This window comes from Suricata suricatta, chromosome 2 (assembly GCF_006229205.1).
Source record: "Suricata suricatta isolate VVHF042 chromosome 2, meerkat_22Aug2017_6uvM2_HiC, whole genome shotgun sequence".
Lineage (NCBI taxonomy): Eukaryota > Metazoa > Chordata > Mammalia > Carnivora > Herpestidae > Suricata > Suricata suricatta.
The window spans coordinates 66484738-66496161 of record NC_043701.1 but is presented as its reverse complement, the minus strand read 5'-3'; the positions used below and the strand labels follow the sequence as shown (position 1 = coordinate 66496161).

At 37.0% G+C, this 11424-nt stretch overlaps 1 long non-coding RNA gene across 1 annotated transcript; it reads right to left on the bottom strand.

Annotated features, from left to right (window-relative positions):
- Positions 1-856: 856 nt before the first annotated feature.
- On the bottom strand, positions 857-8255 carry LOC115282174. Its single transcript, XR_003904539.1, has 4 exons — positions 8234-8255; positions 5816-5863; positions 2291-2338; positions 857-942 (listed from the first exon to the last, which is right to left on the bottom strand). It is a non-coding gene; the product is annotated as an uncharacterized LOC115282174 (long non-coding RNA).
- Between the last annotated feature and the right edge of the window lie 3169 nt (positions 8256-11424).

Below are 11424 nucleotides of genomic sequence, written 5' to 3'. Positions count from 1 at the left end.
GTTACTGAAAACCTCTGGCAGGAAAACCAGGTCCTGTGCTAACTTCCAGTGACACATGTTCATGCTTGCTTCCTTCCACTCTGTGCTCAGCCTAGTTCGGCCATCACTGATGCAGCTACAGTTAGAAGAGACCAGATCTTCTAATGAGGTCAGAATTGGTATGATTGGGAGAGGACCAGGGACAGGATATTTTAAAAGCCCAAAAGGAGAGATTCCTGAACTGTCCTTTATATGAAAATGATGTTTTCTTTGGTTTAGTCCTCTTTCCTCGCTATTGCCAACCCCTTCTTTATGGACCCAGTTTTTAAGGGTTTTATCGCTTTCTCTGGTTACTATAATGTCTGGTATACAGTGGTTTTCAATAAATATTTATTGGGTGCATGAATAAACATGAATAAATTATGCAAACGATCAATTTCCTATATAATCTTTTCTATGAAAGATCCAAAATAAATATCTGGCAGTAATATATTTTCGGGTTTAGGCCATGCCTTAGAGGATTGCAATATAAAATCTCACTATTTAATCCTTTTAGAGAGAAATCAATGGTACCAGGTCAGAATTAGAAAAGGTAGTTTTTTTGCATCGTTACCATCTTGCAGGTGGTACAAGGCATATACAAGCTGTAAGAATTCTTTTAAAAAGTAGAAAACCTGCCCAATTTAAGCACACCGAACATTATCATCAACCTGGTGCGGAAGTGGCTGGCCGTGAGACTTATGTACGCTTGGTATATTTCCTCTAAGCCATCATTTAGAGCTCCCTTTTTGACATTTAGAAAGTCTTAAAAATTGATTAGTGGTCCTTATGCTATAATGGGCAACAGTGGCAACATAACACACAATGATCTGTGGTTCTTATTTTGTCTTTTATTGTAATCAGGAAAAATTAGGTTGTGCCATGCCAGATTATAGTTTATCCGATTGCATCTTCTTTTAATTCCTTAGAGAACATGGAGAGAATTTGGGGTAGGGAGGAGGGGCAGAGAATTAATGTGGCTTATATAAAACCAGAAAAACCTTCAGACCAAATCAAAACCAAATATCTATATAGAACATTGAAACCTGTGCTTTGGAACAACTGTGCTTCAAAAACAAATGGAAGTGCTAGTGGCATAGAAGAAAATGCAAATGCAAATGAGGGAGAGACAGCTATAAAACGTGGGCTGGTTGGCTGCGGTTCTGCCCATGAAGCACTAGCTGGCATTAGTGTGAAATTTAAATTCACTTCTGTGCTGGTGATTGCCTCTTTGGAACTCATTAAACATTCTTTGGCACCAAATTTTAGACTGAGTAAAGCCATAGAGCGTGATCCAGGCAGAAATTAACCTCAGGGTCTGTAAGCTCCTGTAACTGAGCAGCTGAGAAGATGATATTCTGTCTTGGAAGAAGATTCTCAGAAAGGGTGGAGCTTGGGGGAGGGAGTTTGGAGTTTGAATCTCACAGCTGGCTATGAAGTCAATAGCACTATGTGGCTTCAGCTTCGTTAGTATTACTTCTCTTTTGGGTTGTATGCTAATCTTCTGAGCCTCATCATTTCAGTTTCTGCTTGAGAGCTGGCTCTTCAGAAACTTTAACTGACAATGACAGTCTACGAAATTGCTCTTTGCGAACAATTAAACAAAGTCAGGAGGCATGTAATATTTTTAGCGGTGGGTAAAAGGGATCATTTAACTATGACAGAGTGAAGCTCATAGTCTTTAAAATTGTTTCGACAGATCTGATTGTTATGTGACAGGTTTGGGATGATAGTTGGTTTCTGCAGTCTAGCTGAGTCCAGGTAGTATATGGAGGAAATATTGCCAATATAATGGATATGAACGTAGGAGCCACAGGGAACTACTCCTGACAAGAAAGTATTTTCTTTCTGTTCAACAGGTGACTGCAGAAGAGATCCATTGAAAAGCATGTTAAGTGCCAGCACTATCATTAATAAAGTAGGATAGGGAGAGTAAAACAATATTCCAGAGAAGCCTAGAATACCAAACAACATTCAGGCTATCAAAGTAATGTTGGTAGTTACTTCTTTAAGTAAGGGAGTTACGAAATGTTCATTAATAATGAAACTGACATAGACAGGAAGAGATACCATCAATTAAATGGACAATTTGTTCTTATTACTGCTGTTCTGATTGATTATGATTAACCACCAATTCTGAGCTTTGATTCATTAACACTTACCTATACAGCACTTAGGAACAGAATACTGAATGAGGCAGTTTAACAAATCTTCTAGAAAGAAAGTTTCTTTATATCACAATCAGCTGTATTTTAATTCATAAGAAACACACCTTGACTGCGGTGATGTACGGAGAATGTGTCATGTAGGTTTCAAGCAGCTGTGGTGCAGAACAGGAAGAGTTAGAGAATTAGAGCAGGCTGCTGGCCTCATCTGGAAGGTCCAGAGAGTTAGCCCTCTCGACTCGCCTCTCATCACTGGATCATTTCACCCACACTATGGGAAATGCATCATCTTTGCAACCAAACAGGTGGTGATTCAAATCTGAACTCCAGCATTCAGGAGCTGTGGGAATTTTGTAGTAGTCTTTACTTGAGCCTCATTTTACATATAAATAAATGACCAGCTAATAGGGTGTTATGCATGAGGAGAAAAGAGCATAATGTTAAAAATCTTGATTCAGAGAGTCTGGATTTTAATCTTCGTTCAACTGCTTACAAGTTAGTTGACTTTGTGCCTTTGCTTCCTCCTGAGCAAAATGTGGACAATATTAAGTCTCTTGCTCCTGAGTTACAGTGATGATTATATATGTTAACATATGTTAAGCACCAGAGTGTTCCTGGTACATGGCAAACTATGTTAGCTCTAGTTATCAGTATGAAAAGTGCCTAGGAAAATACTTAATATATTGTAAGTTTGAAATGAAAGGAAGTTACTATTATTATTGTTGTTTTTACTATTTGTTCCTATCCAGAAGGACTATGACTACAACAACAAATTGTTTTAAAGTAATAAAAACAGCACATGCCTAAGTTTTAAAAGTACAGAAAGAACTCTTTCTTTGTAGAGTATATACTAACAAAAAAAATTACTTAAAGTAAGAAATTTTTTCCATTAACACAAACTCGTAATGGAAAAAAATCACTTTACTTCATAGAATCAGACTCATGCAAAACTCTTGGTGGCCATAGTTTCATACAAATCACAATGCAAAAAAATACCAAATTAATGGGAACCCTCTCTACAACAAGTTAGACTCATAACTGTAAAGAAACTGATACTATGTTTTAATATTTAAATATCTGAATTCATATTCTGTAAGATGAATAAACTATATTAATAAGAGAATTTACAAGTGGCACTAAATACGAGATTCCTGAAAAATCCCAGTAAAAACAGGAATTAGCCTGTGAGATAAGAATAAAAAAGAGAAAAGACAATAAAATTCAAATGGAATTTAAAATAAAAATATAAAACAAAGATGTGAATGCTATTCAAATAGAAAATTTGATAGTGAGTAACAATATTTTCTTTTTAAAAAAATTGGCGAGGTGCCTGGGTGGCTCAGTGGGTTAAGTGGATGACTTTGGCTTGGGTCATGATCTTGCAGTCTAGGAGTTTGAGCCCCTCATCAGGCTCTGTGCTGACCACTCAGAGCCTGGAACCTGCATCAGAATCTGTGTCTCCCTCTCTCTGCTCCTTCCCTGTTCACACTCTGTCTCTCTCAAAAATAAATAAACATTAAAAAAATTAAAAATAAGTAAATAAATAATTGGCCTAGGAGAAAATTTGACACCTCTGTAAATACATTTCATAACAGAATCGGATATCAGTAGATTTTATGACCTGTTGAAAACACATCTCAATTGCTTCTTCCTTGTTATGTTAAAATATATACATAAAATTATGATGACTTAAAAGACACAAAAAATAAGAACATTAAACCTTGTCATTCCAACTTCCTTTATGTAAAATGAAAAAATATAATATTTTAAGTTATAAAAGACTATTATCTTTAAATCAACAAAAAATAAACATGTATAGTAGTCACCCCTTATCCACCGTTTCACTTCCAGAGGTCTCAGTTAGTTACCCATGGTCAGCAGTGAGCTGGAAGCCAATGATCTTCCTTCTGATGAGTCATCAGAAAGTGGATGGTAGCCTAATGCTGCATCACAATGCTGACATCACTCACCTCACTGCATCTCATCATGTAGGCATTTTATCATCTCATGTCATCACAAGATGAAGGGTGAATACAGAATAATGAAGTATTTTTTTGAGAGATCACACTCACATACTTTTATTATTAGTTATTGTTGTTATTCTCCTACTGTGTCTAACTTCACTCTAGATATGTACATATAGGAGAAAATGCAGTATATAAGGTTTCGGTTCTATCTGTAGTTAGTCTTGGACTATATTGCCCACATATCAGGGGATGACTGTACACAGAAGGTAGATAGGTAAAAAGGATAGTGGAGCCAATGAAAGGGGTATGGCCTTCAGAGTTTCAGAGGCTTTTCAGGTAGAAGAAAAACGATTAAATGGCAGAAGATAACTTCCCAGAAAAAGTTCTTTGGAATGGAATTTTTCAGTATAGAGATAAGTGGGAAGGCAGACTTCCTTCCCATTGTCTTATAGAAATGATGAGTGTTTTGAAAGCTGAAATCAAATTGTTCACCTATGCTTAAGAAGTCTTTTGGTGCATGACCATGACTGTATACATTGTCAGAGAATAGTTATTAATTTCTTCCTCGTTTGTTTGTTCAGCACACATGAATGTATTAGTGCTTACTATGTGACAGCGCTTACTATGTGTTAAGATTTAGAGACACAGAGATAAATAATACATGGACCTGTATTCAAGGAGGTTACAGTCTAGGAGGAGAGACAGACATAGAAAAATAAACAAAGAATATATCTTTTAACTGAAGCAGTAGAAGTGCAAGATACAGTGCAGGTACAGAAGAGAGAACAATTAACCCCTTCTGGAAGAATCAGGGAAGACATCAAAAGGAGATGATAGTTGCCATGAGTCTTAAAGAATGAGAAAAGTTCTTTTTCAGAGGCTTTGTGTTTATATTTCACAATTCATCATGTCATTTAACCAAACCATTTTGCATTTGTATAGTGCTTTAAAGATTACAAAACACTTTCAGATGCTTTATCACACCCAAAGTACATTTTTTAAAAAATTGCAATACCCCTTTCTGCTTGTTACTTGTAGCTTATCAATTTTAGCTTTCCACATAGGTGCTAGACCTATATCTTAGACCTCTATCTTTACAGTGTTCTAGTAAATGCGATATTCTGGTGACTATAACTATATAACAAATCGACCTCAAACATAGTGATTTAAAAAACAATAATCAATTCATTATCTCATGATCTCTGCGGTCAAGATTCTGAGAAGAGTTTGGCTGGGCAATTCAGACTTGGAGGCTCATGCGGTTGCAGCCACATGTTGCCTAGAGCTAGAATAGCAGCAGGCTGGAACACCTGGGAGCTGGCTGGTCATTTCTCTGTCTGCACGCAGTCTCAGGACTATTGCACTTGGATGTATACATAGCATGGCAGCCTCAGGAAACTCAAGCCACTGACATGCTGGCTGAGAGTCTCTTGCCTGCAATGTGGAAGTCACTAGCTTAAAAACTGTTTATTTATTTTGAGGGGGTCTCAGGGGCAGAGAGAGTAGGAAAGAGGAAATCCCAAGCAGGCTGCCCTGTCAAAACAGACCCCCACGTGGGGCTCAATCTCATGAACGTGAGATCATGACCTGAGCTGAAATCAAGAGTTGGGTTCTTAATCAACTGAGCCACCCAGGTGCTCCTTTGATGGCTTTTTCTGCCCTTACCTTGTGAGTCATACTGTATCACTTGAGCCACAATCTGTTGGTTACAAGCTACGAATATAAAGAGACTGGCGTTAGATTTAACCACTGGGTAGATGAGACACAAGATTCTAGAAGAACATCTGAAATGGGAGATACGGTTGTGGCTGTCATGGAAAAATAGTCTTCAACTACATCTTCATTCAAGCTTTGAGTATATACATTATTTTTCTTAAAGAGTGATGGCATCGACTCTTTAGAAAACTATACAAACCATAGGGAAATTACTGAATTTCACCTAATCAGTAAATTTGCTTATTAAATTGATTTTTAAAATTTCAATATGTGACACTTTCTAATGAAACTAAGATCAAAACATGATAGGATAGGTGAGAGGGACTTAATTTGGCAATGAGGACCGCTTTTCTGACAAAGCAGGCCATTGAATTTTGGCAAAGGTTACCACAGAAAACTGAACCATCAGTTTGCTTGAAGGTTTTAAAAATCGATGGTGGAGGAATTGTGTGAATGTTGTCTGTGTCAGTGTGGTCCCAGCTGGAGGAGAGATGGATTGGGTAACCTTTGTAGACCTCTTCCAGTGACATATTCCTCCATATTCGCTGACAAGGAAGGCATAGCAAGATTGCCTGAGTAACCTTGGGAAGGTCATGGAAAACTTACTCACCCATTTTAAACTTTGGTTAATGAAATGACTTCTTTTGTTTAATTTATTTATTAATCATTCACTTGTTCATTTATTTTCTGTACTCTGTCTCTTAAAAGGCAATTTCTTACTTGACTTTTCTCATCAATGCAGTTAGCACACTCTTTTTTTCTTTTCCAGGTCCTAATTACCATCTTTTGATCAATAATTAGAAAGGAATACTTTATGATAAAGTAAAATTTGAGGTCCCTTGCTTGGCATGGCTGGCAAGATAATTAACAAATTATAAGTATTATTTTTATATAAGTATATATTGGTGTCAATATGTATATCTTATGTCAAATAATTTGATTTACCTGCGTTATTTGATTAAATTCTAAACAACTCAACTGTACAATTAGTGTCCCATTACCAATTAAAGATGATGAAAATGAGATACACAGATGTTAAGTAACTTTTCAGAGGTCAAGAAGCAAAGCTAAGATTTGAGGCTAATTCTGCTAACGGTAGAGTTTTACTAACTCAGGTGGTACTAAACCACATTATTGAATGGCAATGGAATGATTACTCTCTGCTTTTCTAAATTTAGACTGTTTATTAATAATATCACAGTCTGGAGTTTGTAAATCAGAATCAATGTCATTAAGTTACAGGCCAGGTGCTTCTTTATCTGGCCTGCAAGATTATTTATGATCTGGATCTTGATTTTTTTTTTTATTTTATGGTTTTCTTATTTCTCCTAAAAAGATCTCAGCTCTAGCCAAAGTGGACAATTCCTATGCCTTTGTGAAAACTGCTTCTTTCCTCTGGAATTGTCACTTCAATCCCCATGTCCCCATATCCATGCACACTATTTCAATCTGTTCAAAAGAGGTCCACATGGCTGGGCAGGTCACTGAACTAGAAGAAATTTCACCTGAATTCCTGTAACTCTTACTTTAACAATGAGTTGTGAAAAATTTGTCAATTACTAGTTTATATGAAGGAAATCACCTCAATCAAGTGAAAATGACCACATTCCTTATTCTTTCTTGTCTTCATGCCCTGACTTGGTATGCCACAAATTGCTCTTCTTCATTGTTAGTTAAGTGCTCCTACTTCTCATTACCTAGTATCAGCATCATTGCCTTAACTTCTGTTCCCAAAACCTGTATTCAAGAACAATATGTATTGCCCTCAAGTTTCAATTATTATGATAATTATGGCATAGCTAAACAACATCAACAAAAAACTTTTGGAAATTCTTTCTCGGCTTGCTTTCACTATATCTCTTTTTCAGGGTACTTTCTGATAACTTTAGGATGCTTACTTTATCAGATAAGGAGCATAATTAAGTATACTTTGTTCAAGCAATTGAACAAAAGAAGTCTAGCCTGATTTGCTTAATTGATGGATGTCACTGATGCCAAACCTCTGAGCCAAATTTCTGAGCATAATTCCTTAGAAGGAAGCTGGTTTTGCTTTTTTCCAGGTCGACAGATTGTACACCTAACGCCGGTAAGCCGTCTCACGTGCAAGTGCATTACTTATATGAGGCAACGCTGTAGAGTAAGGGGGCTGTACTGATTTTGTAATACTGTCGTTTTGTGTCTGAAGGAACGCAATACAATGATTAAAGATTTTGAATGTTAGTCCTAGAATTCAAAACCTTCTTCAGAGTGTATATACTTCCACTGTTACTATTTAGAAAACAAGATTAAAATATCTATTTACTAATATCCTGCTTGATTCTGAAACAGATTTTAGGAATTTGTTAAGATATCAAAATATAGGAGTACCTGCGTGGCTCAGTCAGTTAAGCATCCAACTTTGGCTCCGATTATGATCTCACAGTCTGTGAATACATGCATCGAGTCAGGCTCTGTGCTGAGAGCTCAGAGCCTGGAGCCTGCTTTGAGTTCTATGTGTGTGTGTCTCTCTCTCTGCCCCTCCTCTGCTCGCACTCTCTTTCTCAAAAGTAAATAAACATTAAAAAATAAATATCAAATATATATCATAATGAGATAATACAAATTTTAATGAAATGGTAAAAATGAGTTGTAATGAACTATATCCCAGAATAAAGCCAGTAACCAAGATCGATATTGTATGTTGCTGTATACTTGGCAGCGTTTAACAAGAGTGGGCTGCAAATCTGACTTTAATCGCCAACATGAAGACAGAAGCCCGCTGAAGCTTATGATTGGTTTCACTGCTCTGCAGGGCTTTGTAAATGTAACCAAGTATTTACTGAGGTGTGCACCTACTTGTAGAACTAAGAAATTGTTTTTATGGATCCTCCAAAAGAGAATACTGTTTAAGTCCTAGTAGTGATTTCTTAAGTAATAATTATAAACAGGCACAAGCTGCTTTAAACTAGAAAACTTGAAAGACTGGAGTCCGTACTGTGTACCATCGATTTAGGGATTTTGCTACTGGTGTGTGCGGTCCAGTGTCTCCTGCATCGGCACTTTGTGATCCCTTCATTGGTCTGTCTGACTAGCACCTCTGGCCTTCCCCGTGACTCCAGAATGATTTCTCATCCCAGTGGCAGCCCCACATTCTATCACCATATACACATGATTCTATCATTGCTTTTACGATAGCATTTAAAACATTCCCCATTTGCCCCTCTATTTCATGCTGCTGGCTACCTGCCCACAACCCGAACCACCATGCATCCCTATGTTTAAGTTCAGCCTGCGAAGAGAACTCTGCTTCTTTCAACTACATTGATTATTATTCCATATATAATTTTATTTGGGAAAGAAGTATTCACCTGCTTTAAAAAAAGAACTAATACTTGAAATAACTCAATGCTCTCTGAGGTCCCTTCGAGGTATAGATATTGATGAATTAGATCACCTAAACTGAGTATCTCTTTCCATGCATTGTCCAGATTTGGTTTTTACTTCCTGGTTTCCCTACATTTTGAATTTCGTCTTGTTTTGATCTATACATAGTCCTATCTACATGTAGTAGATTTCTTAATGAGTTATTTATTTTTCTCTTGTATTTAAAAACATTTTTTAATGTTTATTTATTTTTGAGAGAGATCGGGTGCAAGTGGGGGAGGGACAGGGAAAGAAAGGGAGTTGCAGAATCCCAAGCAGGTTCCAGGCTCTGAACTCTCAGCACAGAGCCCGACAGGGAGGAGTGGCAGGGAGGTGGGGGGCCGGGGTTGGGGGGTGGTGGCAGGGAGGCTCCAACTCACAAACCGTGGGATCAAGATCTGAGCTGAAGTCGGAGGCTTAACTGACAGAGCCACCCAGGCACCCCCTATCTGTTTATTAAAACATTTTTGCTTTTCAATAGTTCTCATTTTATATAGTTTCTCATTTCTTGTTGATTTGCTTTGGTTCTCCATTTTTTTCCCCAAAAGAAGTATGTGCTCTTTTATCTAGGAGCCAATGATATTTAAGCCATGTGAAACATTCTTCAATAGCATAGTTTTGTTCAACCATTTCATCCTCAATATTTAAATTACTGGCCAACTAGATATTAAAGTTTTATTGCTTATTCTGGTACAGTCAAAGAAAACGTTCTACTTGGAATCTCCTTTTTCCATATGAACATCTTTTTTAGATTTTACTGGGTATGAAACTTAGAGTTTTTTTTAAAAATTTATCAAATTACCTTTAATCATACCAATATCATGAAATTCACCCTGTGAAATTTGATATTAGCCTGCAGTTTTATTGAGACAGAAAGAATTATGACTTGTTAGCAGACTAAGTAGACAGATATTCTTGATAATGGGAAAATGGGCAAACCTACTATAATGTGACTTGTTTAACAAGTCAGATTTTTTTTTACCTAGAAAGACAAATTACCCCAATTAAAAGTATATCTATGGAATTAAGGGTAACTGCATATGTCTTAGCATATGGAGGGGGGCACTTAAAATATTGTACCAAAGAGTAGAAGAACAAATTTTAAGGATATGGCACTTCTTAATTTAATTGAACAACGTCTTAAGGCATAATTCACTTTTGGCCTAATACTACATTCTCAGTCTTTTGAAAAATTATGCACTCCCCTAGGTAGCATATCGCAGGTAAATAGGGGGAATTGTTTTGCACCTGTGACTAAAATAATAGTAATAAATGCCATTTAAATTATTTTAAGTAAGAGATGCATATGTTGTATGGTTTATAAAAATCTCAAATGTGTTTAAAATAATATCAGGTCATTATGGTGCCAAGTTTTTTTCTTGTGATATGTTTAGAGAATAATGCCCCTGTTTTCTTGGAAATGTCAAGCTCTGTAGTGTATCTGTAATGACATGCATTGTGGTCAGTTGGAAGAAGCATGGGCTTTGGGTCAGAATAAGCAGGGCTTTAATATCTTTTCTATTATTGCTAAGATAGTAGTTCTCAAATGCATTGGTCTCAGGGATTATCTACACTATTAAAAATTAATGAGATCACAAGAGGCTTTAAAAAATGTTTATTTATTTTGAGAGAGAGTAATGAGCTGGAGAGGGGCGGCGGAAGAGAGAGAATCCCAAGCAGACTCCATGGGGTCAGCACAGAGCCTGATGTGGGGTTCAGTCCCACAAACCATAAAATCATGACCTGATGCAAAATCAAGAGTTGGATGTTTAACAGATTGAGCCATCTGGAGGCCCCTCAAAGAGGCTTTTTAAATGTGAGTGATATCTATCAATTCCTATTATATTTGAAATTAGATAAAGGGCTAGTATCCAAAATCTACAAGGAACTCGCCAAACTCCACACCCAAAAAACAAATAACCCAGTGAAGAAATGGGCAGAAGACATAAACAGACACTTCTCCAAAGAGGACATCCTGATGGCCTACAGGCACATGAAACGATGCTCAACATCACTCATCATCAGGGAAACACAAATCAAAACCACACTGAGATACCACCTCATGCCAGTCAGAGTGGCTAAAATGAACAAATCAAAAGACTATAGATGCTGGCAAGGGTATGGAGAGATGGGCACCCTCCTACACTGTTGGTGGG